The sequence below is a fragment of the Aplysia californica genome, unplaced genomic scaffold, assembly GCF_000002075.1.
Source record: "Aplysia californica isolate F4 #8 unplaced genomic scaffold, AplCal3.0 scaffold00184, whole genome shotgun sequence".
NCBI lineage: Eukaryota > Metazoa > Mollusca > Gastropoda > Aplysiida > Aplysiidae > Aplysia > Aplysia californica.
In genome coordinates this window covers 1,058,535-1,069,940 of record NW_004797454.1, presented here as the reverse complement: position 1 = coordinate 1,069,940, position 11,406 = coordinate 1,058,535, and positions in this window count along the sequence as shown.

Sequence of the window (11,406 nt, the reverse complement as noted above, 5' to 3'; positions counted from 1 at the left end):
AAGAGAGGTGAGCAGAGTAAGCCTGATTCCCCATTTGGACTTCCCTGTTGACATCCACCCCTTGGCACTCATCATATGAGCGTATGCATTTGCGTGCACTGTAGAACCTTACTAAAACAAGTATAATTTTTGTGATTACATGAGGACTATCAAAATATTATTACGTGAAAGAGGAGACGTGTTGATTCTGTGATTCATGTGCAAAACTTATCGATTTAAATTGTTGTTACATTAAACATTGGAGGACCTGTGAACAAAGATGTGATTGCATTTATCAAGGACAATATCTGCCTTTTTTGAGTGCATGGTAAATTGGGGAGTTCTCAGCAACTTAAGGTGTTTTATCTTATCATATCTGTAGATTTGTTGAAATTGTGGGAAGCTATCAATTACCAATTGTGGTGTGTCGGATGGAGCTAGTGAAATTTTTAGTTAAAGAAAATTTAATCATTACAATTTCTTTGGAAATTGGTAGGCCTACTGGAATTGCTCAGTTTCCGTAGTTTTTCTAGAATTGCTTTACATTTTTTTGTTTGTAACATGTTGAAGCACCTTGTGCTGTTCACTCCACAGTACTTGATACAAAGTTGTAATGAAACTTTTGTTCACTGCTTTGATGTAGTAAAAAAATTACCCTTTTCAGTGGAATTTTTTTTCATGAGTAATCGATATACGATACGTTAGACAAAGTTTTTTTTGGGGGGATGAATATGTGTGATTTCTATGAGACCAGACTGATTTTCTGTTAGCAATCATAAGCAAAAGTAGTGCCTTAACTATTTTTTAAAAATTTCTCTGTGTATTCAGATTCAGATCATTGCCTTTTGTATGACTGATCATTGAAATCTACTCGGTTATAATAAAGTTTACTGTTTTACTCTAAGTTTTAGTGTCCATTTATAGCAGAAAGTGTCAATTGCGACAGCAAGCAAACTCACAGTAATTGAATTGTGAGACAATGGTTTCATTTATTCGGGTTATGGGCGGTTAAAACAATCACTGTGTGGCCATGCTAGGTCACCTCAATGACAGGAGAAGAAGCTTTACATTTACAGATCAGAAGATGCCGATTTTTTGGTCAACTCTCAAGCACCTCTCTGCAGCTGTCTCGATCAGAGCTGGTTGTAACGGAGTACAAGTCTTGTACTTACGTTACAATTTTCGGTACTTTTACTGTACTCCCGTACATTTTGAGAATCAGTACTTTTACTGTACTCCGATACTTTTGATAAAAGTACTTTTGAGTACTTTTCAAGTACATTTTGAGTACTTTTGAAGCTTAATGAAAGAATAAGCGCCGACATTTCCGATCATAATTTACGGAACAAACACCCGGGCGGGCACAGCCGATCAACCAAGAGTTAAAAGTTGAGATCAAAGAACTGCCCGTCGCGTCAAAGATCAGCCACTCTTGTGAAAGTGATCACATGTGCTGTAAAACTCCATGAAACGGTACAAGTACAATGATCCCCAGACGGGATCACACCGAGGTGTGAACAGACCGATGGGCGTTTCTTTTCCCCAAACATCGCACTCGCATCTGAGCTCGCCACCTGAACTTTCATCCCTCGCTGGGTGGGTTGGGCCTACAAGTTCGCCCCAGGCAGGATCACATCGAACTGTGAACTCTTCCCTGACCATTGAAGTTGAAGGCAGTTTTTCTCTATTCCCGAAATTGCGAGACAGATGGAATTTTAATTGGTGTGGTCACAGCGTAATGGTACGTAACGACAAAGGCGGGGGGACTCAATCAAGAAATGGAAGGCTACAATTTTTGGACAGGTAAAGGGGAGGGGCAACTGGATAAACGTTGATAAAGATCTCGAGACGATATGCTAATGAGTGTACGGTATAATATTATGGCTTGCCTCATGCCACCATGCTACTGTGATTGGTCACCAAGGATGACCACTCTTTGCTCGCCATATGTCATAAACCTACCCAGGGGTCACGTCAGTTCTTGGGTCACTGTAGATTCTTCCTTAGCTTCGTCGGGCTAAGATCCCATATTTCCCTTGCTCCCGAGCACTGGGATCTTAGGCGGATACTACTGTAGTAGAGAATTTTTGGTTACACTACACTTACTAGACTCTAGGAAATTACATGTAGGCCTATTTTGGTTTGCCGTGGGCGCCGTGGACTACACAGTGTGACCAAACTCTGTCTTACCACTATTATAATCAGTTGAAACTGAAACTGAGTTCTCAATGTATATCAATCTAACAATTTTTTAGGCTACCTAAATTTCTTTTTTCCTTTTTTTTGTGGTTTGTGCTTAAGACTACCTTGATTCCTTGAGGATTTGTTAAAGAATTCAAAGCACTTTTTTTTTTGCTGGCCATTTTCATCAATTTTTTATTTTCTTAGGTCAATTTTGTCTCTATATTTTCCAATTTTGATACTTTTCCTACTTTCCGACCTCTAGGACTGACTTACATTAGATCATATTGTCTTGCTCAAACAAATTCTATTCATAATATCACTTACTCACTAGTTGCGTCTGTTTGTTTGCTGGGGTTTTTTTTCAATTTCACGGACAATTTCCACCTACGTTCAGTGCGTATATTCAAATGCTTTGTATACTGTTTACATTGTTAGTAATAAATGGCCGAATTTGTCAAATATACTAGATATGTTATTCAATATGATGTTTTGCATTTTGAAGTGTTTTAGCATATTAGCAGAAAGTACTCAAAATGTACTCATAAGTACTTTTTTAAAAAGTACTTGTACTCAAGTACATTTTACAGGAAAGTACTTTTACTGTACTTAAGTACATATTTTAGATTGTACTTACATTCGTACTTAAGTACCTTTTTAAAAGTACTTTAACTGCTCTGGTCTCGATACCCCCAGCACAGCCCTGTTCACTGAGTGTGACTGAAAATATTTAGGCCTTCTGAATGTGACAGCTTGCGTTTTGCAATGTTATCATTGCTACTGGAATTAGATGTAAAATAGATTATCCATATAATAATACAACTGACTTTGGTGCCTACGTGATCTGATCATAGAACTCAAAACAGTAAACTTAATTAAGTGGAAAAGAATGAACACGCTCTGCTGGGGTCTGTTTACAAAAACTTGAATAACAACTCGGGGATCCACGAGACAGATGTTTTGTTATGTTATTTTTATAATTTTTTATGTTTTAATGTACTGGTTTGAATTGTATACTGAAATAACGAGGTAAGCAATTATGAATTTCAGTGAATGCGAGAGAAATGTGTAACACGTTGCGCTTAAAGAATAGATGATAAAGCGTGATGACTCAACTCGATCGCACCACGCTGCAACGATCATTTCGTGAGGGAACGGGCCAATGCAACCGACTCTCCCGTCCCCTCTATTGTTCCACAATACTGCGAACATCTCTCTCTCTCTCTCTCTCTCTTTCTCTCTCTCTCCCTCTCTCTCTCTCTCTCTCTCTCTCTCTCTCTCTCTCTCCCTCTCTCTCTCCCTCTCTCTCTCCCTCTCTCTCTCCCTCTCTCTCTCTCTCTCTCTCTCTCTCTCTCTCTCTCTCTCTCTCTCTCTCAACCACACTTACACCTCATTACACAGGCATACACGTGTTCCCACCCTTTTTTAATGCAGCACAATGTCACGAAGTAGGCTTCGTTTTCATCCCGATCCAAAGAGTACTGTCGTAAAGTTCAGGTATAGTTCAATGCACTTTAGACCAAGACCCCCATTGAGGCAATAACAATAAGATAAAATGTGACTTAGAAATTGTATCAACGGGAGCGGAGCGTAAAATGTAAATGTGGCGCGACTTATTTTCAAATATTGTATCCTCAACTATCGAACAGAGGTTCTCCAATTTTTGCACAGTGACTTGTATAAATTTGTCTTAACAGATCAACATTTTTGTAAACACCTGCAAGCTGTATTCTAAAAAATTCCTTTATAAATACATATAAAAAATCCAAGTGGGTGGTTTCTACAGATTTTAAAATGTTTACAGCTGGGGCAATATTGCTTTTATAGTCCGGACAACACCAAAGGGACAACTTTTCGACCTCATTACACCGAATCTTAGAGGCGAATCTCTCTTATTTTTTGTATGCGCCGCTGAATTCTAAAAGACCTACAAAATCTCGACTTTCGTGCATATGCGACAAAACTAAAGAGGTGCTGTCTATATAATCATTAGTAATTAATTGCTCATTAAATTCAACACCGCACATTTTTTATAGCAAGCATGGTACTATGCTAAAAATCATTACAATACAGGGTGTCGCTGCTGGGGCTAAGCCAGAAATTTCGGGGGGGGGGGGGGGGGGGGAAGGAAGGGAATATACAGTTTGGTCAAACCCAAAAACGGGGTCAACAGAGCGCTGAAATACTTTTACACATATGTGCCTTGTCCTTTTTTCGGGATTTGTTCTAAAAAAAATTTTAAAAAAAGAAACGGTCTCAATCAGCTTTAAAAAAAAAAAGAAATAGTTCAGTAGTTTCAAGGCAACGTTTTGGGGGTTTATAAACTAAGTAATCTCTAACCATGGTGATAATTGAAAAAGCGAAAGCAAATTGAAACGCATGCGATCTCAATGACGGAAGATATGTATAATATATAGAAAAGAAATTTTACTCATTGTATATCACAATGAGTCAATCAAAATAAACTCGCTGTCCCCCACTAACCACTGAACTGAAAACAGCTCAGTCTTGCGGCTCATGCAGTCAGCAAGAAAGAAAAAAAGAAAATAGATTTAGACAAACCAAAAAGCAAAAAAAAAACAACAAACCCCAACAACAACAACTAACACTTAACTACGTACTTGCTCTAATAAAAAATCACTGGGCAAACTGTAATTAAATACAAATGATTATGTAGAAAACACCTCTTTATATTTGTCCCATGTACACGAAAATTGAGATTTTTAAATAGTTTTTTTGGAATTCAGAGAACATGCAAAAAATCAGGACAATTCGCCACTTAGTTTCTGTGTAATGAGGTCGACATTTGGTGTTGTCCGGACCATAATATCAAGTCCGTCAGGTTTTTCTAATCGGGACTATGCTTATTGAACGCAAGTTTTGAGAGCCATTAGTGCAAACATATGTTAACTATAACAATAATTTCTTGTAACAAGTTTTGCAAGTAAAAATTGTCATTGATGAGCTGTGACGTAGGCCATATGCGTAATCAAAATGTGTGTGAGAAGCGGGAAGTGCTGTGAATCGTGTACAAATATGTCTTTCTCACTAGGGGGCTAACCTTCATCATCATCATTGCCTTTATCATCCCGGGGCAGGATATAGGCCACGAACAAACACTCTCTACCTTTACCTATCCTGGGCTAGTCGCTTGATGTCACTCCACGTCTTCCCACTTTTCTGTACATTCATTTCCGTGACTCTTCTCCAGGTTCCACGAGGTCTTCCCCTTGATCTTTTACCCTGTGGGTTCCAACCTAACACTTTTCTTGTTATGCAGCTGCTTGACTTCCTGAGAGTGTGTCCAATCCATCGCCAACGTCCTCTTCCCACCTCATCTCTGACCGGGATCTGTCTGGTTCTTCTTAATACTTCCTCGTTGGTGATCCTGTCTGTCCATTTGATCCTCAGCAGCCTCCTCTGACACTTGTTCAAGAAAATCTGGATCCTCTTTATGCACATGTGGGATGCGTTCCACGTCTCACATCCATACAACAAGACTGATTTCACATTTGAGTTGAACATTCTAAGCTTTGTTCGTAATGAGATATCCCTGGTCCTCCAAATCCTGCTCAAAGAAATAAATGCAGCCTGTGCCTTTCCAATGCCGGACTTTATTTCAGAGACTGTTCCTCCCTCTCTGTCGATTATACTCCCAAGATAGCAGAAGGATTCGACGTCTTCTAGTGCATTTCCTTGTACTGTGACCTGCTCCTTTCGCCGTGCATCTATCCTTAGGACTTTCGACTTTCCGTGGTGGATCCTCAATCCAACAGACTCGGACAGGCTGTTTAAAACTGTCGTCTTTGCTTGCATCTGTTCCTGAGAGTGTGACAGAAGCGCCAAGTCATCTGCAAAGTCCAGATCATCAAACTGTGTCCATGGTGTCCACTGTATACTGTTTCTGTGTCCTCTGGTGGTTTCCTTCATCAGCCAGTCAACTGCCAATATGAAGAGGAACGGTGATAATAAACATTCCTGTCTCACACTAGTCTCGATGTCAAAGTTGTCAGTGAGCTGGCCATCATGTACAACCCTGCATTTTGTCTCTTCGTACATGCTCTTAATGAGGTTCACCAACTTCTGTGGGATTCCGTAGTGTCTCAGTATCTTCCATAGTGTTGCTCGGTCTACATTGTCAAAAGCATTCTCATAGTCAAGGAAGTTGACGATCAGCTGGGAGTTCCATTCCAGGGACTGTTCCACAATGATCCTGAGCGTGGCAATCTGGTCGATGGTTGAGCGATTTTTCCGGAAACCAGCCTGTTCATCCCGTAGTCTTGGATCCGTTGCTGTCTTGATTCTCTCCAGAATGATTCTGTTGAAGGCCTTACCTGGTATTGAGAGAAGAGTGATCCCTCTGTAGTTGCTGCAGTTGCTGAGATCCCCCTTTTTTGGAAGCTTCACGAGGTGTCCTTCTTTCCAATCCTTTAGGAACTTGCTCTCATTTCAGATCCTGGTAAACAGTGGGAGGAGGATGTCTGCCGTCCCATTGGCATCTGCTTTTAGGGCTTCAGGTGGAATCTGGTCAGGACCAGCCGCTTTACCTTTGTTAAGCTTCTTAATGACATCCAGAATCTCTTGTTTTGAAGGAGCATCACAGCAGATTAGTAACTCATTTCTTGCTGGCAGGATGTTTGGTGGGTTACTCGGTGGTGGTCTGTTCAGGAGACTGTTGAAATGCTCTACCCATCGTTTGGACTGAGCTTCCTTTCCAAATATGGTTTTCCCCTCTTGGTCCTTTACTGGTATTTCAGGTTTCCCGTATTATCCAGAAAGTGTCCTTGTGGTCTGGTAAAGGATTCGCATGTGCCCTCCTGTCGCTGCTTCCTCTGCCTTCTCTGCTAGCCTGTTCATGAATTCCTCCTTGTCTTTTCTTAGTGATTTCTTGACATCTTTAGCTGTTGTCCTGTACTTCTCCAATGCATCCGCTCTTGATCCTCTTGTTCTACTTGCATTCGCTTCTGCCTTCAGCTGTCTTCTTAACCTAATTAAATCCAATGAGTGTTGGCTAATCCATTCCTTGTGCTCCCATTTCTTCACACCGAGTACTTCTTGACATGTTGATGTAAATACTTCCTTAACCTTGGTCCAGTGTGTATCCACTTCTATGTCTTCCTCACCGAGATCCGCCGAGGGTTGAAATTCCTGTTTTTTGTGTCCATCTAAAAGACTTACTTGGAACTTCATTCTTTTGATTCCTGTTCTGGTTCTATGCTCTTTGAGACGAAGCTTGAGTTTTGCTAACAGCAGATGATGATCTGATCCAACGTCTGCCCCTCTCTGTACTTTGACATCTTCCAGTGAACGCCTGAACCTACGAGAGATGCAAAAATGATCAATCTGGTTCTCCGTCACTCCATCCGGTGATACCCAAGTAGCCTTGCGGATCCTCTTATGGGGAAAAACAGAGCTTCCGATGGCAAGACTGTTGAAAGCACAGAGATTTGCAAATCGCTCACCGTTCTCATTCATTTGTCCCAGGCCATGTTGTCCCATGATTCCCTCGTAACCTACGTTTTCCTGACCAATCTTGGCATTAGCATCTCCCATTATGATGTTGACATCTTTCCTTGGCAGTTTGTCGATGACCCCCTGGAGCTGGCTGTAAAAAGCATCCTTGTCTTCATCTGAAGCATCGTTTGTTGGGGCGTAGATCTGTACTATGTTCATGTTGATGCTCTTACTTCTGGTAGTGAAAGAAGCCATGGTGATCCTCTCCCCGTGTGTTTCCCATCCTGTAAGTGACTTCTGCGCATACTTACTCAAAATAATTCCAACTACCTCTGCATGGTGCTTGTCTTCCCTCCCAGAATACAATATTTGTTCCCCCGAGCTGAGCTGCTTCTGCCCAGACTGTATCCAGTGGGTTTCGCTGACTCCTAGTATGTGCAGCCTGTATCTTTTCATCTCTTGTGTCACTTGAGAACTCTTTCCTGCTTCATACATGGTGCGAACATTCCACAACGCAATCTGGAGAGACTTGTTTGACAAAGAAGGTTTCGAGTCAGAAGAGTCCTCTCGGCTTTGTTCGCTGTCCTTCATTGTTCCTGCTGATGCAGAAGCTCCTCCGTCTCCCAAGATGGAAAAATTATAAGGCATGTTTGTTCGTGTTTCTATAACTTTCCATTTTTACTGGGTCGGGTAGTTGGCCATCCGCAAACTGTCACTTTTCAGGTGGCCAGACCTATGTACCTTTAGTCGCCTCTTACGACACACAGTATCACGGCAGGTGTATTCTTTACTCCCCCATAGTAAAACTAAGGGGGCCCCCACCTGCAGGGGCGGGGCTAACCTTACTTGGTTTTAAAATGTATGCCATTCATGGATTGAATATGAAGAATTAATAAAACTTTATTAAATCAATATTGATTATGGTGGCACCTAAAGGTAGTATTTCTGTATGATTGCTATATCATACTCGCGTACACACATACGAACACGGATGTCAGATTGGGATCATTTTATGAAGCTCAGAAAATACGTCACATGTGTGTATCTCCAGTATATCACAAAAAATATAATTAGAAAATTAAAAAGTAGAACAATCAACTGTTAACAGGGTAAGTAATAAAGTCTCGGGATTTAGATCGAACAATTCATGCAAGAAAGGACTGAATATTCCTTGTAAACAAGTTTATTTCGGAGGCTGCATTTTTACCATGTCTTGTGGTTTCTTTTGGCAGGCAGAGAAGAACATCTCTATTGCCCGGCGTTGTCATCGTCCCTAATTTGGTCTATGTAAAAATGATGCATTGATCGCCCGGTGTGCCCACTGGTGCCAGTGAGTTGAGGACCGCAGAAATAATAATTTTTGCTTGATTCGCTGCTGGAATGAAGAGATGGCTGAGTCAGAAGACCTCTGGATTTTGGTCACAGCAAGTGAGGGTCTAATTCTAATATCGAATTCCTGTCGGTTGTCCCCACGAGAGGTAAGAAAGCTGGAAATTAACTTGTAGATCACAACCACACGGGCAGCAATAAAAGACAAATCTACAAGGTTGAAGAGCTTTGCAAGGGGCCATCTCATTGACTGAGCGCATGGCCATGTGCCATAGCATCGACCACCTGTTTTGTTATGTTGTAGGTAAACACTATGTCGGGCTTACTCTTGGCACCGAAAACCTCTGGCTGACATGACTATATCGTGCTTAGGGGAATCACGTTCTTGTTTCCTTTGCTTTAGGGGGGGGGGGAGCTGCTTCTTGCCTAAAACGAAATTTGAGACTTCAACTTCAACAGGTAAGGCCTTCTTCTCCTGGAACTCTTTGGATAGGAATCTTTAGTTCGGTCTCTCTCTCTCTCTCTCTCTCTCTCTCTCTCTCTCTCTCTCTCTCTCTCTCTCTCTCTCTCTCTCCTCTCTCTCTCTCTCTCTCTCTCTCTCTCTCTCTCTCTCTCTCTCTCTCGCCCGCCCCTCTCTCTCTCCCTTATACACACCGACAACCAATCAGAGTACACCATCAACAAGAAGAAGAGATAAAAAGTGCTTGCCAATCTCATCTGCTGTCGCCCAAAGACTCGTTGTTATTAGCAACGTCAGATCGTGACTCGTGTTATTTGAAGGATCTGCATCTCTTTATTCAAGCCTCTTTCAGCATTCATGGCATTTGACACAGGCTAAAATACTGATAACTGACGTCTGTGGTGTAACGGTTAGATACTTTATTATTAGTGTTGCACTCTGGAGACCCGAGTTCGATTTCCGAGTGGGGAGAAAATTATATATTTTTTAATCGAGTACTGTAACTTGATCTTTCTGCTGGGATTTTATATTCTTGTCTGTCCGGGTTGGCCCTGAAAGTAGTGAAAGACAGGGTCGGAAGCCCGCCTCCTAGATGATCTCAATTGTGTCGTTGGTGTGTAACAACACCCACATGATAATTGTGTATGGGGCATTTATATGTGTGCACGCGCGCGCGCGCGTGTGTGTGTGTGTGTGTGTGTGTGTTGTGTTGTGTTGTCAAGATCCTGGCACATGGTTATGCTAGTATCTGTATTTGTTGCCATTTTTGGTCCAAAAGCTGCAACAAAAAAATGGCAAAAGTTGCCATTAGTTTTCAAGCTTTCAACTCTCTGTGGCGACGTATATAGCAATATGTTGACAGAGGTAACTTAATCTAAAGCACCAGAATTTCTTGTGCTCTGTTTTAAGCTTCCAGAATATCATTTGTAGCCACACAGAGTGTTAAAACGTGAAAAATGAAGGTTTCACAACAGAATGAAATCACAATTAGAACAGCACAAGAACCACCACAGCAATTAGCCTAACACAAATAAGGCCGTGTGCCGCCGTGTGCGCACCTATGCGACGACAGGCCGTTTTAACCCTTAACGTGTGTACATGAAATTCAATGTTTTTTAAGTTTTAGAAAAGGTTTTACGGCGCTCGCAACTGCATAAGGTCATATGAGTGCCAGAAGATTAGAGCTGTTAAAAGAGAGTAACAAACATAAAAAAAGAAGAAGGGAAGATAAGAACGGTAGATGTTTGATAGAAAAGAAGAAGCAAACCACACCAGAGCACCCGCCAACCACCCACGGTAATTTTTATTTTTAAGTACAGGATATTTGTAAATTATGGAATCATATTATGACACAAGGGGCCTGCCAATTTCAGTACATGTATTCGGTTTTGGAGGAGACACACGCTATCATAACACTTTGGAAGTGTCTCCCGAGACCAGGATCCTGGTTCATGGAGACACCCAGTCCAGGGGGACCATGAAAATATTTAGCTTTGCGCATGCGTGACCTCACGAGTCATTTCTTTTTGCTTCCAATTGTTGTCATTTCGTTTTCCCAAATAGAAGGGACGGTCGTGTCGGTGTCTGTTGGACAGCACTTTGAGAGTTTCTTATATTTTATACATTCGTCTGTGCTTGGTTCACAACCCGACGTTCTGTCAAGTCCCTACAACAGTTTGCTTTGCTTTTCTTCTACCTTTTCCAAGCTGTAACGTACTTTCTTTTTTCCTTTCTTGTTATTGTCGTTAGTGAATGTGAGTTGATCTTGCGTCTTGTGCGCTATCAATCAAGACTGTGTGCGTGCTCAGGCGTATTCTGTATTCAGAAGTGAGTAAATTTCCAGCGTTTAGAGCGTCATTAAATCGGGCTTATTTATTTTACCTCGCAAAGCTTAAAAATGTACTCACTCCTGCACGCAGAACACGCCTATTATTATCCTATTCATTTTTCTCTAAATCATTCCCTTTGTGCCGTGTGCACATTCATCTCTCTCTTTCTCTCAC